This window comes from Tachypleus tridentatus, chromosome 12 (assembly GCF_004210375.1).
Source record: "Tachypleus tridentatus isolate NWPU-2018 chromosome 12, ASM421037v1, whole genome shotgun sequence".
Lineage (NCBI taxonomy): Eukaryota > Metazoa > Arthropoda > Merostomata > Xiphosura > Limulidae > Tachypleus > Tachypleus tridentatus.
Genome location: NC_134836.1, coordinates 127005234 through 127017415, shown reverse-complemented (window position 1 = coordinate 127017415; position 12182 = coordinate 127005234). Strand labels below are relative to the sequence as shown.

General features: G+C 38.6%; 1 protein-coding gene across 13 annotated transcripts in view; it reads right to left on the bottom strand.

Annotated features, from left to right (window-relative positions):
- The window catches only part of LOC143234641 (transmembrane protein 198-like), a 55935-nt gene that overhangs the window by 25648 nt on the left and 18105 nt on the right, over nt 1-12182 (bottom strand). For 6 of the 13 annotated variants that reach the window (XM_076472139.1, XM_076472131.1, XM_076472143.1 and 3 more), the window contains exon 2: nt 1924-2078. The exons of the other annotated variants lie outside the window; for them this stretch is intronic. The gene's annotated coding sequence lies outside the window, so the exon portion shown is untranslated. The remainder of the gene's footprint in view (nt 1-1923; nt 2079-12182) is intronic. 13 annotated transcript variants of the gene reach the window in all.

Here is a 12182-nt window from a genome sequence, read left to right as displayed (position 1 = left end):
TTTTCCTTTATTCACGGGAAAACGCTTTCTCATGACGTCATCACACAACCGACAAGCTGTTACACATGCACGTGACAGGCGCCAGGTAAAGAGAATCACAGACAGACAGTCGGGCTCTGAAAAGTATTATGCCCATGACTCAGAGAAATCGCCACATTACTGAACGTTTTATGTTGCAACATAATACATACGCAACCCGTTCTCTAAAGTACAGAGATAACTGTATTTATGTACGTGCGCGCGCGCGGGCTACAGGATTCCAAGGTGAAAACACTCAAAAGTTCTGGGAACTTTAATTCGAGCTACCAGAAGCAAGATCCCATAACCAAGCTAGATGACAGAAGTACACATATATCACAGACTAATTCTACGTGAGTCATGGATCGCTGATTTTGGTATATAATTTTGCGCCTTTTTTCAGTAAACCACGTGATTTCACTTTCACGTTCTCACGAGGGTAACTCGTTCGATTTAGGTAATCTATTTCATTGTTTTCCACACCGCTGAAATTACAACAAAGTCGAATCTGAACCGACTGATTCTATTGGTTCCTGTAATACCTCGCGCATGTGAATTGCGTTAGAGTTAAACCTATTTCCTAACTTCTTTCTCTGTTTGCTACTTAACAACAGTGAGAAATAAGGAAATACATCATTTACGATTTCGATGTTTCGCATTTTTTAGTTACTGTTTTTGAACGTTAGAGATGAACAAAGATATGTTCCTGTTATCAAATGAAGAATGTATGTTTTTGTTATAGCAAAGCAACATCGGGCTATGTGCTGAGTCCACTGAGGGCAATCGAACCCCTGATTTTAACCAAGACTTACCGCTGTTTCAGTGGGGGAAAAGTGAATATTATTTTACTTACGTCTTATTTAGATCAGCCTTTCCTTTGCTGCTGTTAATTTCTAATCCTAATTAAGCGTTTCCTCCCTTGTTAAAATTCAATTCCGCAGACTTCACTTTGTTTACAAACACGAGAAATCGATACAAGCAGCTGGAATGGGTTCTTAAGATACTTGATACACGAGAAAGCTCACAAGGATGCTTCAGGCAGTGTACTTTAACAGGATTGATCTGAAATTATTATAGTTAAAGGAATTATTCAGAGTACACAACCCTTGAGGTTACACTTCTCTAACGTAAATCAAATACAAAATTCGTTCTGCTTTAAGAAGTAAGTTTGCTTTTTGAATTTTGTGCAAAGCTACATAAGGGCAATCTGCGCTAGCTATCCCTAATTCAACAGTGTAAGACTAGAGAGAATACAGCCAGTTATCACCACTCACCGCCAACTGTTGGTCTACCCTTTTACCAACGAAGTGTGGGATTAACCATATTATAATGCTCCTACTGCTGAAAGAGGCAAACATGTTTGGTGTGAAGAGAATTCGAACCCGCGACCCTCAGACTGCCAGCTAAGTGTCCTAACCGCCTGATCATGCCGGACAAAAGAAACACATGATCGTTAGGGTTACAGAGGAAGAAGACAAGCCATTTTAAAGAATAAACATAATTATATGAATCACTGAAATGTGTTGATAAGTGACGCTCATAATTTAGGATTGATATTAGCTTTACGTTATCTTTGCATTAATTATATTCTGCCAAGTCTTATTCTTAAGGTTAAACCATACACTACTGGTGTAATTTTATGAATAATTATCAGTTTCATGATGTTTTTATGAAGTATAATACACTAGTACCTCTTTAATTTTATGGTACATTATTATTTTAGGTCGGTCTTTACTAAATGACGTCGTGACGGAAACGCGTTATAAATAACTTCGCACCATGAACACCATTACTTGTTCGTTCTCCATATATCATCACGTACAAATAAAAACAAGGAAGAAACGACCACGAGGCCGGAGTAACCTACAATTCTTCCTACAAAAATTTTACAGAAATGGAACCCACTTTTACAACTTTAAAGTTGGATACATTTGCTCAAAACTGATACAACACAGACATCTAGGAGCACGTGCTTGACACGAGTCTTCATTGATTTGCTAGTCATGCAGTCTGCCACCAGAACGCTAGTATTCACGTCAGCACTAGAGTCTTGTAGCTTCCTGACAAGAAACAAACAATCACAAAGAGTTGGGGGTAAGTCATCACAACATTGTTAACAGTTGGGGGGAGTCATCACAACATTGTTAATAGTTGGGGGGAAGTCATCACAACATTGTTAATAAACTCATTTTTATACTCATTACGTAATCATACCTGAAGTTAATTTAGTGAGAATTACTCTAACAGTAACAAGTTTCATGTATTGAACATTAATATATTTAGCCGCGGCATAACGGCTCGTGGAAGGGCTAAACGTTCCCGAAATACAAACGTTTATCTCAGCTCTGTCATTTCGTGACCGATTTGAGATCTAATTACGATTTTGGGCTCAAGAGGTCAAACCCTGTCGCATAACACAACAGAACACCACAGTAAAATAGGACTGAAACATGTTATATATATCGTAAGGGTTTCAAGGATGACACGTAATCAATGTTTTTTTTTTTTTTAACGCAAGGAAAAAAAAAACAGATCGTTCTTAAAGTAATATTCCAATAACAAGAAGTTTTAGAATTCGGATCCAACGTAGTTTCAGTTCTCAAGAAGCACTTATCAACATTTATACACAGTATACGACAGCGAGAACCTGGGTTAAAAACCTTTTATTTATTGCTTTGTAGCCCACTGTGCAAGTCAGAACTTGCTTTATAAACCTTCAACATATTATTTTACACTTACAAATTTACTGGCTGCATTCATACACCGTTCGGGGCTGCAACATTCACCTACTTTCTTAGTCCGTACAATATTTTTAATGAGTAAATATACATCAGAACTAACAACGAACACCTATCTGGGTCATATTTTACTGAAGATTATTTACGAAACAAACAAGAGGGAATCTTCAATAGCCACGGCACTTGAAATGTTCTAGGGAAATTACAGTAAATTTATCTATGAGACCTTGAGCTTGGTGGTCAGATACTTTGTATGATAGGGTTTGACATCCCGAGTCCAAAATTATAATTAGATCTCAAATTAGTCACAAAGTGACGGAGCTATGAGATAAAAGTATTTGAGAAATTTTTAGTCCTCTATGAGCCATTATGCCGCGACTAAAAAATATTAACGTTGAATAAATAACCTCTAGAATCATGTTACAATTCCAGAGTGAGGAGTGAATATACAAACACGCGCGCGTGTATATATACACATCAACTTGATCACAAGAAAAAGTCCAACTTTCCAATCCATGCCACGACCTGGTAAGACTTTTCGCTCACTGACCGATGTCGAACTTCGGCGGGTGATAACGTGATAAAGGTTTATTAACTTCTCTACTGCCTACTTTAACAAGTAGCGTAATTTAGGCTTACTGAACCCCTAGTTTTTCGCAAGAGAAATTTCAAACTTCCAAAACGTCATAAAGGTCAGTTTTGGTCGCCGTCAGCTCTTCGTTTTAAAACTGAAAACACGCAACTAAGAGACACACACGCAATAATCTATACTCCAACCAGGGGGCGACACTGAAGTATTAATAACAGGGTTTGTTTAGCCCTAGGGCCGAGCGACGTGTACCTCTGCAAAAGGCTTCCACTCTGAGACCGCCAAAATCGGCATTGCAATAGGCCATTCTTATCAAAGTTACAAAGCGCCAAGTAGAAAGTTTTCACATTACAATTTCGTCTAGGACTTAAACTCTGATTAATTGACATAAACGAAGTAGATACACGACGGATACTCATGTCACAATTCACAAGGTTACACATGATACTGTTAGCCAGGAATAAACAAAAACTAAAGATAGATGCCACTTCTCTGTTACTTGATGGAGACACTGCGTAACAAAAGGTTAAACACGAGCAGTAAGTTCATTTCAAACGAGAGGATATAAACTAAAAAGCAAACGAAACGCTGTTGTAAAGAATGGCAAGCAAAGAACAACGCAACGTCATATTTACTGGCACGACGTCTCGTCCATCTTCTGTAACAAATAAAGAACAACAAGCAGAATTTTTAGTTTCCGTACAATTTCCTCAACCACCACCTGAGGGTCATTTCAAGCTAAAAGTGTTTTATGGCCGCCTGTGTCCTTAGAGGAATTCGCAGTTTGAGTTCACACTAGCGCTGTTTTGTTTCTGAATTTCGCGCAAGGCTACACAAGGGTTACGTGCATTATCCGTCTCTAACTTAGCAGTACGAGACTAGACGAAAGGTAGCTAGTCATCACCACCCACCGCCAACTATTGGGCTACTCTTACAACAAACAGTGGGATTGATCATAACATTATAACGTACCCACGGCTGAAAGAGCAAGCGTGCTTGGTGTGAGGTGGGTTCGAACCAGCGGCCCCCAAGTTAGTCGAGCGCCCTAACCAGCTGACCTATTGGTGTTGTTGACCAGTCTTCTTGATACAGAATAATGCAGGTATAAACATGAATGTATCAAAAACAATTCTTATTTCATGTCTTCCATATTTGTTTTTATGAACTTTCTCTATACGAGACATTTCACCAGTAAACATATATTTCTTAGCTGATAAATCAGTGTAAACATTTCGATGCCATAAGTATACACACGCGGAACAGACCAGTTAAAGCAAGCGCGTGTCAAAGTAAAACGGTCAGTTCTGCGCCTGCGCGCAACGAAAGTTACAAAATGACCTGCGTTAACTTAATCCGCCTTTCTTAAAAGCTACTTGAATTTTCAAGAAAAAAACTTACTAAAACTTATTTTTGTAAGATGTTCGAGGATTTTGTAAACGGTTGTCCTCCACCAATAATCTTCAAGATTCTTCTAACTATTCAAATTCGACTTCAGCACCACCTGACACGTGAAAATCTCAAACTTATTTTTTCTAAATCGCGAGGATAAAACATGCATCATACAGACCGCGCGCGCCAGCGTGATGCAGAAGGTAAAACAATTACATACACTACAGTAGACGGACAAATCAGATATAACTATACCTTCCGATTACTTGTAAAATAGTTGTTGCTCTGGAACTCGAGTAGAATTTCGTCACATTATTTGCCCTTTTTAGGTAACAAGAATTGGATAGTATTTCACCGAACTCTTGACACACAAACTATAAATCGGAACTCATATTCTGCTTAAATGAAAACACTTGTTACATAAAAGGTATATTATTTATTGCTAGACTTGTTGTTGTTTGTACATTCACAGAGTTTTCTAAACTCTTACTTGGGACAAGGTTTAACCAGATGAGACAACACTTGGAGCAGCTTGTTACCTGACGAAGACTCGCCAGAAGTTTTGAACGTCGTAGACATGTACAATCTATTAACATCTACCTTCAAGTACATTCTTAAACTATATCTGAACGTACAAAAACGTTCTGGACTGTTGTTTGTTTCACTATTAACAACTGTGTGTTTCAGAACTGTTCAACTGTACTTTCAATCCCTAGCAGCGAAGAAACTTCAAGAAACGGTCAAAACAAACTTCTGTCCATTGGCAAAAAGGGTCAGATGTCCATAGACAATGGGCCAAAAGGAACTTCTGTCCATTGATAGAAAATAAACAGTAGACCAAAATGAACTTCTGTTCCTTGGAAGAAAGGATCCAACACCCGCATGTAATGGGCCAAAACAAGCCTGTGTCCACTGAAAGAAAATAAACTTCTGTCCATTGGAAGAAGGGGCCCAACACCCACATGTAATGGACCAAAATGAGCTTCTGTCCCTTGGAAAAGGTGTCCAACAACCACATGTAATGGACCAAAATGAGCTTCTGCCCATTGGAAAAAGGGGTCCAACAACCACATGTAATGGACCAAAATGAGCTTCTGCCCATTGGAAAAAGGGGCCCAACACCCACATGTAATGGACCAAAATGAGCTTCTGCCCATTGGAAAAAGGGGCCCAACAACCACATGTAATGGACCAAAATGAGCTTCTGCCCATTGGAAAAAGGGATCCAACACCCACATGTAATGGGCCAAAATGAACTTCTGTCCCTTGGAAGAAGGGGTCCAACAACCACATGTAATGGACCAAAATGAACTTCTGTCCCTTGGAAGAAGGGGTCCAACACCCACATGTAATGGACCAAAATGAGCTTCTGTCCATGGGAAAAAAGGTTCAGACATTCATAGACAATGGACCTCTTTGAAGTACAGTCTACAGAAGAGCAGCTGGATAAAAAGTAAAGAGTTGTTGGACCACACGTGCGGTACCTCAGGGCTCAGTCCTTTGATACTTTTGATTTGCATCAATAACATAGATGAATGAATTGTTAATAAACTACTTAAATGTACTGATAATATTAAGGTCTTGGGTGTTGACGGCTGTGAAGAGGATGCTACTGGTTTACGAAAAGGTTTGGATCATTTATTGATTTGGGCAAATAAATGGGTTTTAATTATAATAAATGCTACATAATGTATGTATGCTATTATAATTTAAAATATGGTTATAACTTGGATGGGAATAACCTTCACAGTATCATGAATGAAACGGATCTTGGTGTAATGGTTAATTAGCGTCTTAAACTATCGAAGCAGTGTGATGTTCTTAATGGTATAAAGCAAAGAGAAGTTTAGGACTTATCTACAGAAATACTGAATACAAGTCTAAAGAGGATAGTTTAGTTGCACTGGTTAGGTTACATTTAGAGTACTGTGTTCAGTCTTGAACGTCTTGCCTCAGGAAATAGATTGAATTATTGGAAAGGGTTCAGAGAAGGATAAGAATAATGTTGGGGATGGAGAGGTTATTATGTAAGAAGTGATTAAAATTTCTGAAATAGTTTTCTCTTGATAAAAGAAGAGTACCTGAAGAGGTCTGATAATGGTGTTTAGGGGAATTGATAGTGGATGTATCATTTTTCTTCATATTTAACAGTGAGAATGGTAGGACTAGGGGATACAAATTTTGACAGGATCGCAGTCATCTTCAGCTAAGACAATTTCATTCCTCTAAAAGGATGGTTGGCCTTTGAAATGGGTTGCCTTTAGATGTTGGGTCCAAGTGAACTTTAGTCTACAGGAAGAAATGTTCAGACATCCACAGACGTTGGACCCAAGTGAACTTTATTCTACAGGAATTCGACTTTCTCAAACAAGTTTAATTAGTCAGACCATAAACTATTTTCACATGGAATGTGATAACGTTATATTCTGGTGGTGTAACTGGCAACATAAATATCTGGTGCATTACACGTATTAACTTAGTGTATACCTTTTGTAAAATATCGTTTTTCACACAGTTTAACAAACATCACTTACTGACATCATACTAAATAACACAATTTAACAGTGAAACATAACAATGTATTATTGTTACGTGCACGAGAGGGACTCAAAACGTGGATGTCCTAACTTTGTACAGAGTGCCATTGAACATGGTATTATGATTCTGGTGACAAAGTTAAACTCTGCATGTAGCTGTTAATAGAGGAAAGAAAATACCTAAACAACATAAAAGGAAACTGAAAAGATGTACATTTAGAAGGTTATGAAAGTGTTTTTATTCTTCACACTGTCCTCTGATTGGTTGGAAACTGTAAGACTGTCTTCAGCGTTTTACAGAAGTGACCTTAGTATAACAACTTTTAAACATCCAGTGAACTGATCCGGTACACGTTCAGTTATTGTGTGTTTACCTTTATGAGAGTAAAGGGTACATGGAAATATCTTGGCACTAATAACTCGTGTTTTACATAGCTGTTGTGACGTGTCTTGAAAAAACTACTGATAACTCTAACGGATTTACCGTTACAAGTTTATTTTAATATCTACATTTGAGTAGTTTTCTCTCATGCACGTGACGTGTATTGTTAATTGCGTATTGCGCAAGTTCTGCTGTTCTCTGAATCTGTTGAAGATTCTCGAAAGCAATAGTCAACAATATTTGTTTTATGGAAACGCTAGCATGTTTGCGAACATTGTTGAAATTTCGAGAATCTCGCGTGATTGAAATATAAAACCAACACGTCGAGGGAAATTTATCTATTATTTGTCAGCTAGTTATTATACTATACTCCTCAAAACAACAAACGCAAAAGGGATATTTTTTTTATTTTAAAGAGAAATATATGTAATAACGTTACAAGCTCAGAGTATGTGATGTTACACGTGTTAAGGCACTGATTGTCAGACCAAAATGACAATAAAAGTTGTGCACTTTGAAAACGGAGGAAAACATCGGACTTTTCTCCAAAACTCATGCGTGTCCAATAAATTTGTTTGAGAGATCTGCATGTTCTGCATGTGCAAAATTCCTATAACGTTTCCATAGCTCAGTGTTAAGCCACCGACACGCAATACAGTTACGCCAAGACTGACTGAAGCACAACGCAACAATGCCATTGGTAGTTTGGAAGAAGGCGAATCTCGATCAGATGTTGCCAGAGCTGTGAATGTCCACCCAAGCACCATCACAAGGCTATGGAATTGTCACCAACAACATTGATCAACTCATGACCGTCCACGATCTGGCAGACCTCGTGTGACCACGCCCGTACAAGATCGCTACATTCGGTTACGTCACCTTCGGGATAGGACCACCACTGCGACGTCTACAGCCTCAACCATACCAGGGCTGCGTAGGATTTCCGATCAGACCGTACGCAACCTTCTACGAGATTCTTAGGCCCCATGTGCAACCCATCATGGTGAACGTCAACGACGTTTTTCAACATGACAACGCCCGTCCTCACACAGCCCGACTCACCACTGTCGTCTTGAGACATTACAACATCAACGTTCTTCCCTGGCCCTCCAGATCACCAGATTTAAACCCCATCGAACATCTTTGGGACGAGTTGGACCGACGTCTGCGACGGCGACAACCTCAACCGCGGACTCTACCTCAGCTTGCAGCAGCTGTGCAGGCTGAGTGGACAGCCATTCCACAGGATGCGATTCATCTCATCGCTTCCATGGGCAGGAGATGCCAAGCAATTATTGATGCTCACGGGGTGCATACTCGTTATTGACGTTGAGTGACGTTAAACTTCAACTAGTGAGCGTGGACTTCGCCTTTGCAGACTTTGGATGTTCAGCAGTGAATGTGCAAAGTTTCACACATGTCATACAGAACTACCCGGAATAAACTTGTTAACAATTTGTCTCAAATTTTGCCTTTTGCGTTTCTTTTTTTGAAGAGTATACAAGTCTTGGAAACTATAACAGTGGGTAACGCTTATTAAATTAACGCTGTCGGCCTCTTGCCGATTACAAGCTAACGTTTTCTGGCGAAGATATTTAATGTCGTTGCAGAAATAATAATGTGCGAAATAATTCACTGAAGTTTGTAATGTTAAGAATCGATAAACGTTCCTGTCTGTAGTTTCCGATGCAGTTTGTTTGTTTGTTTTGGGATTTCGCACAAAGCTACTCGAGGGCTATCTGTGCTAGCCGTCCCTAATTTAGCAGTGTAAGACCAGAGGGAAGGCAGCTAGTCATCACCACCCACCGCCAACTATTGGGCTACTCTTTTACCAACGAATAGTGGGATTGACCGTCACATTATAACGCCCCCACGGCTGGGAGGGCGAGCATGTTTGGCGCGACTCGGGCGCGAACTCGCGACCCTCAGATTACGAAGTGCACGCCTTAACGCGCTAGGCCATGCCAGGCCCTATTTCCGATGCAACAGCATCAACTCAGAAATGGTTTGCTTGTCGTGTAAATGGTAAATATAATAAACATTTAATTAACTTCTGAATTAAAATTAAAATTTACTGCTATTTAAAATCGTAATACTCAACAAAATAAACAGGAGACTCCTCCGAGATACACAACGTGCAACATAACTTAATGACCTGAATATTTTTATCCAAAAATAATTTAAAAAGAAAATTGAAAAACAAATAACAATTAAAGATAACTTTGGCTTTTAGGTTTTCAATTTGAATCTATAGACGTCGATAAAGCATATCTAATGCAAAAACCAAAATCCATGTATGTCCAATAAACATCGAAAACGGTTATTCGGTTCAAGTTAATTAGCCCATTTACCAATGTGGATAGATATTCAATATTCCTTTTCCCCAATTTATATATAGCATTAATTTATTCTGGACATTTAAACCAGAGGGGTCTAACTTTTTTTTTAATGAAGCCCCTCCCCCCTGAAAATAATATTTCAGAATGTGATGGCCCCTACACACAAAACAGGAAGCCCTCAATAGCCGCAACACTTGACGGGACCGAAGTAAAGTTATTCACGATACTTTTGTTTCCCCTTCTTATTAGCTACATTTCTGTGCGCCAGCAATACCAAGCGTGGGTCCGAGCGGTCCGATTTCATTTTATTACTCATCAGAACCTCTATCAGCCTACCCTTAAACTGAAATTATTTTAGACAGGATTAGAATAAATTAATCTTCGAGACCTCAAACATGGATAAAAACGTTGATTGAAATAATTTGATCTCCCAAGTCGAACACTGCAATTAGATGTAAAATCGGTCAAGCGAAGACGAAGTTACGAGTTAAAAGTTTGTACTTGAAACAACAAAACCTCGGAGTTGTTCTACGAACCATTATGCCGCGGCTAAAAATAAAACCAAATTACCGAACGTAATATAAAATAAAACCTGTTTCTGTAATAGTTTTCTACGATCTCGGGACCCTCTTGATAGCCTAACGCAACCAGTCTGTTAAACGAACCCCAACTACAGAGAAGATAAAACTACAATGTGGGTGTCTCTCAATCATGTATTATAAATTAACGTGAATGTACCTAATCAATATCTATGTTACTTAATATCCATACACGTTTCTGTTATGTAAGTGGATGTTCTCACATGTTCCAGTTGACAGTTTAAATAAACCATGGAATTATTATTCGTTTGTTTGTTTTTGAATTTCGCGCAAAGCTACACGAAGGCTATCTCCGCTAGCCGTCCCTAATTTAGCAGTGTAGTACTAGATGGTAGGCAGCTAGTTATTACCACCCACCGCCAACTCTTGGGCTACTTTTTCATCAACGAATAGTGGAATTGATCATCACACTGTAACGCCCCCACGGCTGAAAGGACGAGCATGTTTGGTGTGACGGGGATTCGAATCCGCGACCCTCAGATTACGAATGGACACAATACCCTCCTGACCATGCTGGGCCTAAATATTGTTGTTGGTTTCTCCAGCTGAACAATGATACCTCTAGGTAACGTACCATTTATAACTAACAACCCAAAATATATTTCACAAAAACATTTTATGTAATACAGACCTATTTAAATAATAAATTCATAGAAAATTTTCCACCATATTTTCATAACTCGTGCCATATAGAGTTAAAACAAACATCGTGCAGAATAAATATTTCGAAAAAGAAAAAGTCTGGTACAGTAAGTAAACAGTGGAAATTCTAAACAAAAAAACAACACTTTTAACATAAATCTCTACCATAGCTTTAAATAAACATCTAAAAACAGGTGTTATCCCAAGAGTGTACTATTAGAACTACTGAAACCCAAAGTTACGTGTACGTAACATCTGTTGATGAAAACATTACTTATACCAAAGGATTTCTCATTTTTTGTTTGTTTGTTTTTGTTAAATTTCAAGCAAAGTTACTCGAGAGCTATCTTTCCTAATATTAAAATGACAGACTAGAGGAAAGAAAGCTAGTTAACACCACCTACCGTCGACTATAACGATTACTCTTTTATCAACAAATAATAAAATTGGTCGTTGCATTATAATGTACCCGCGACAGAAAGGGCTCGCATATTCCGGAAGAAGATTCGAACCCGCGACCTGCAGATTCCTACTACTTTAATACAGTAACCACCAAGTCATGCCACGCCCACATCGAATGACCGAGCGAAAGGATAGCAGATAAAAAGAAAGCGTTTATCATTTGGAGAAAAATATATACAAAATAACAATTGCTGATTAGTCATAAGAAAGTCGTGAAGAATACGACAGTTTTCGAGTTTTTTTGTTAAGCCTAGATGTTTCTAATTTCGATATGTCGTTATTTCATATTAAAACCTTTAACACAGGCGCAACCCCTTAAGAGCTGACAATGAGCAAGAACATTTACTCCTAGAAATAGGAACGTTTATTTAAAAACGGACACAGATAAACAGATGTTTCGAAATTCCACAGATTTGAAGTTCAGTATCTGAAACAAAATACTGAGCAATAAATCAGTGCTTGAAAACACCATTCAAGTTACAATGTT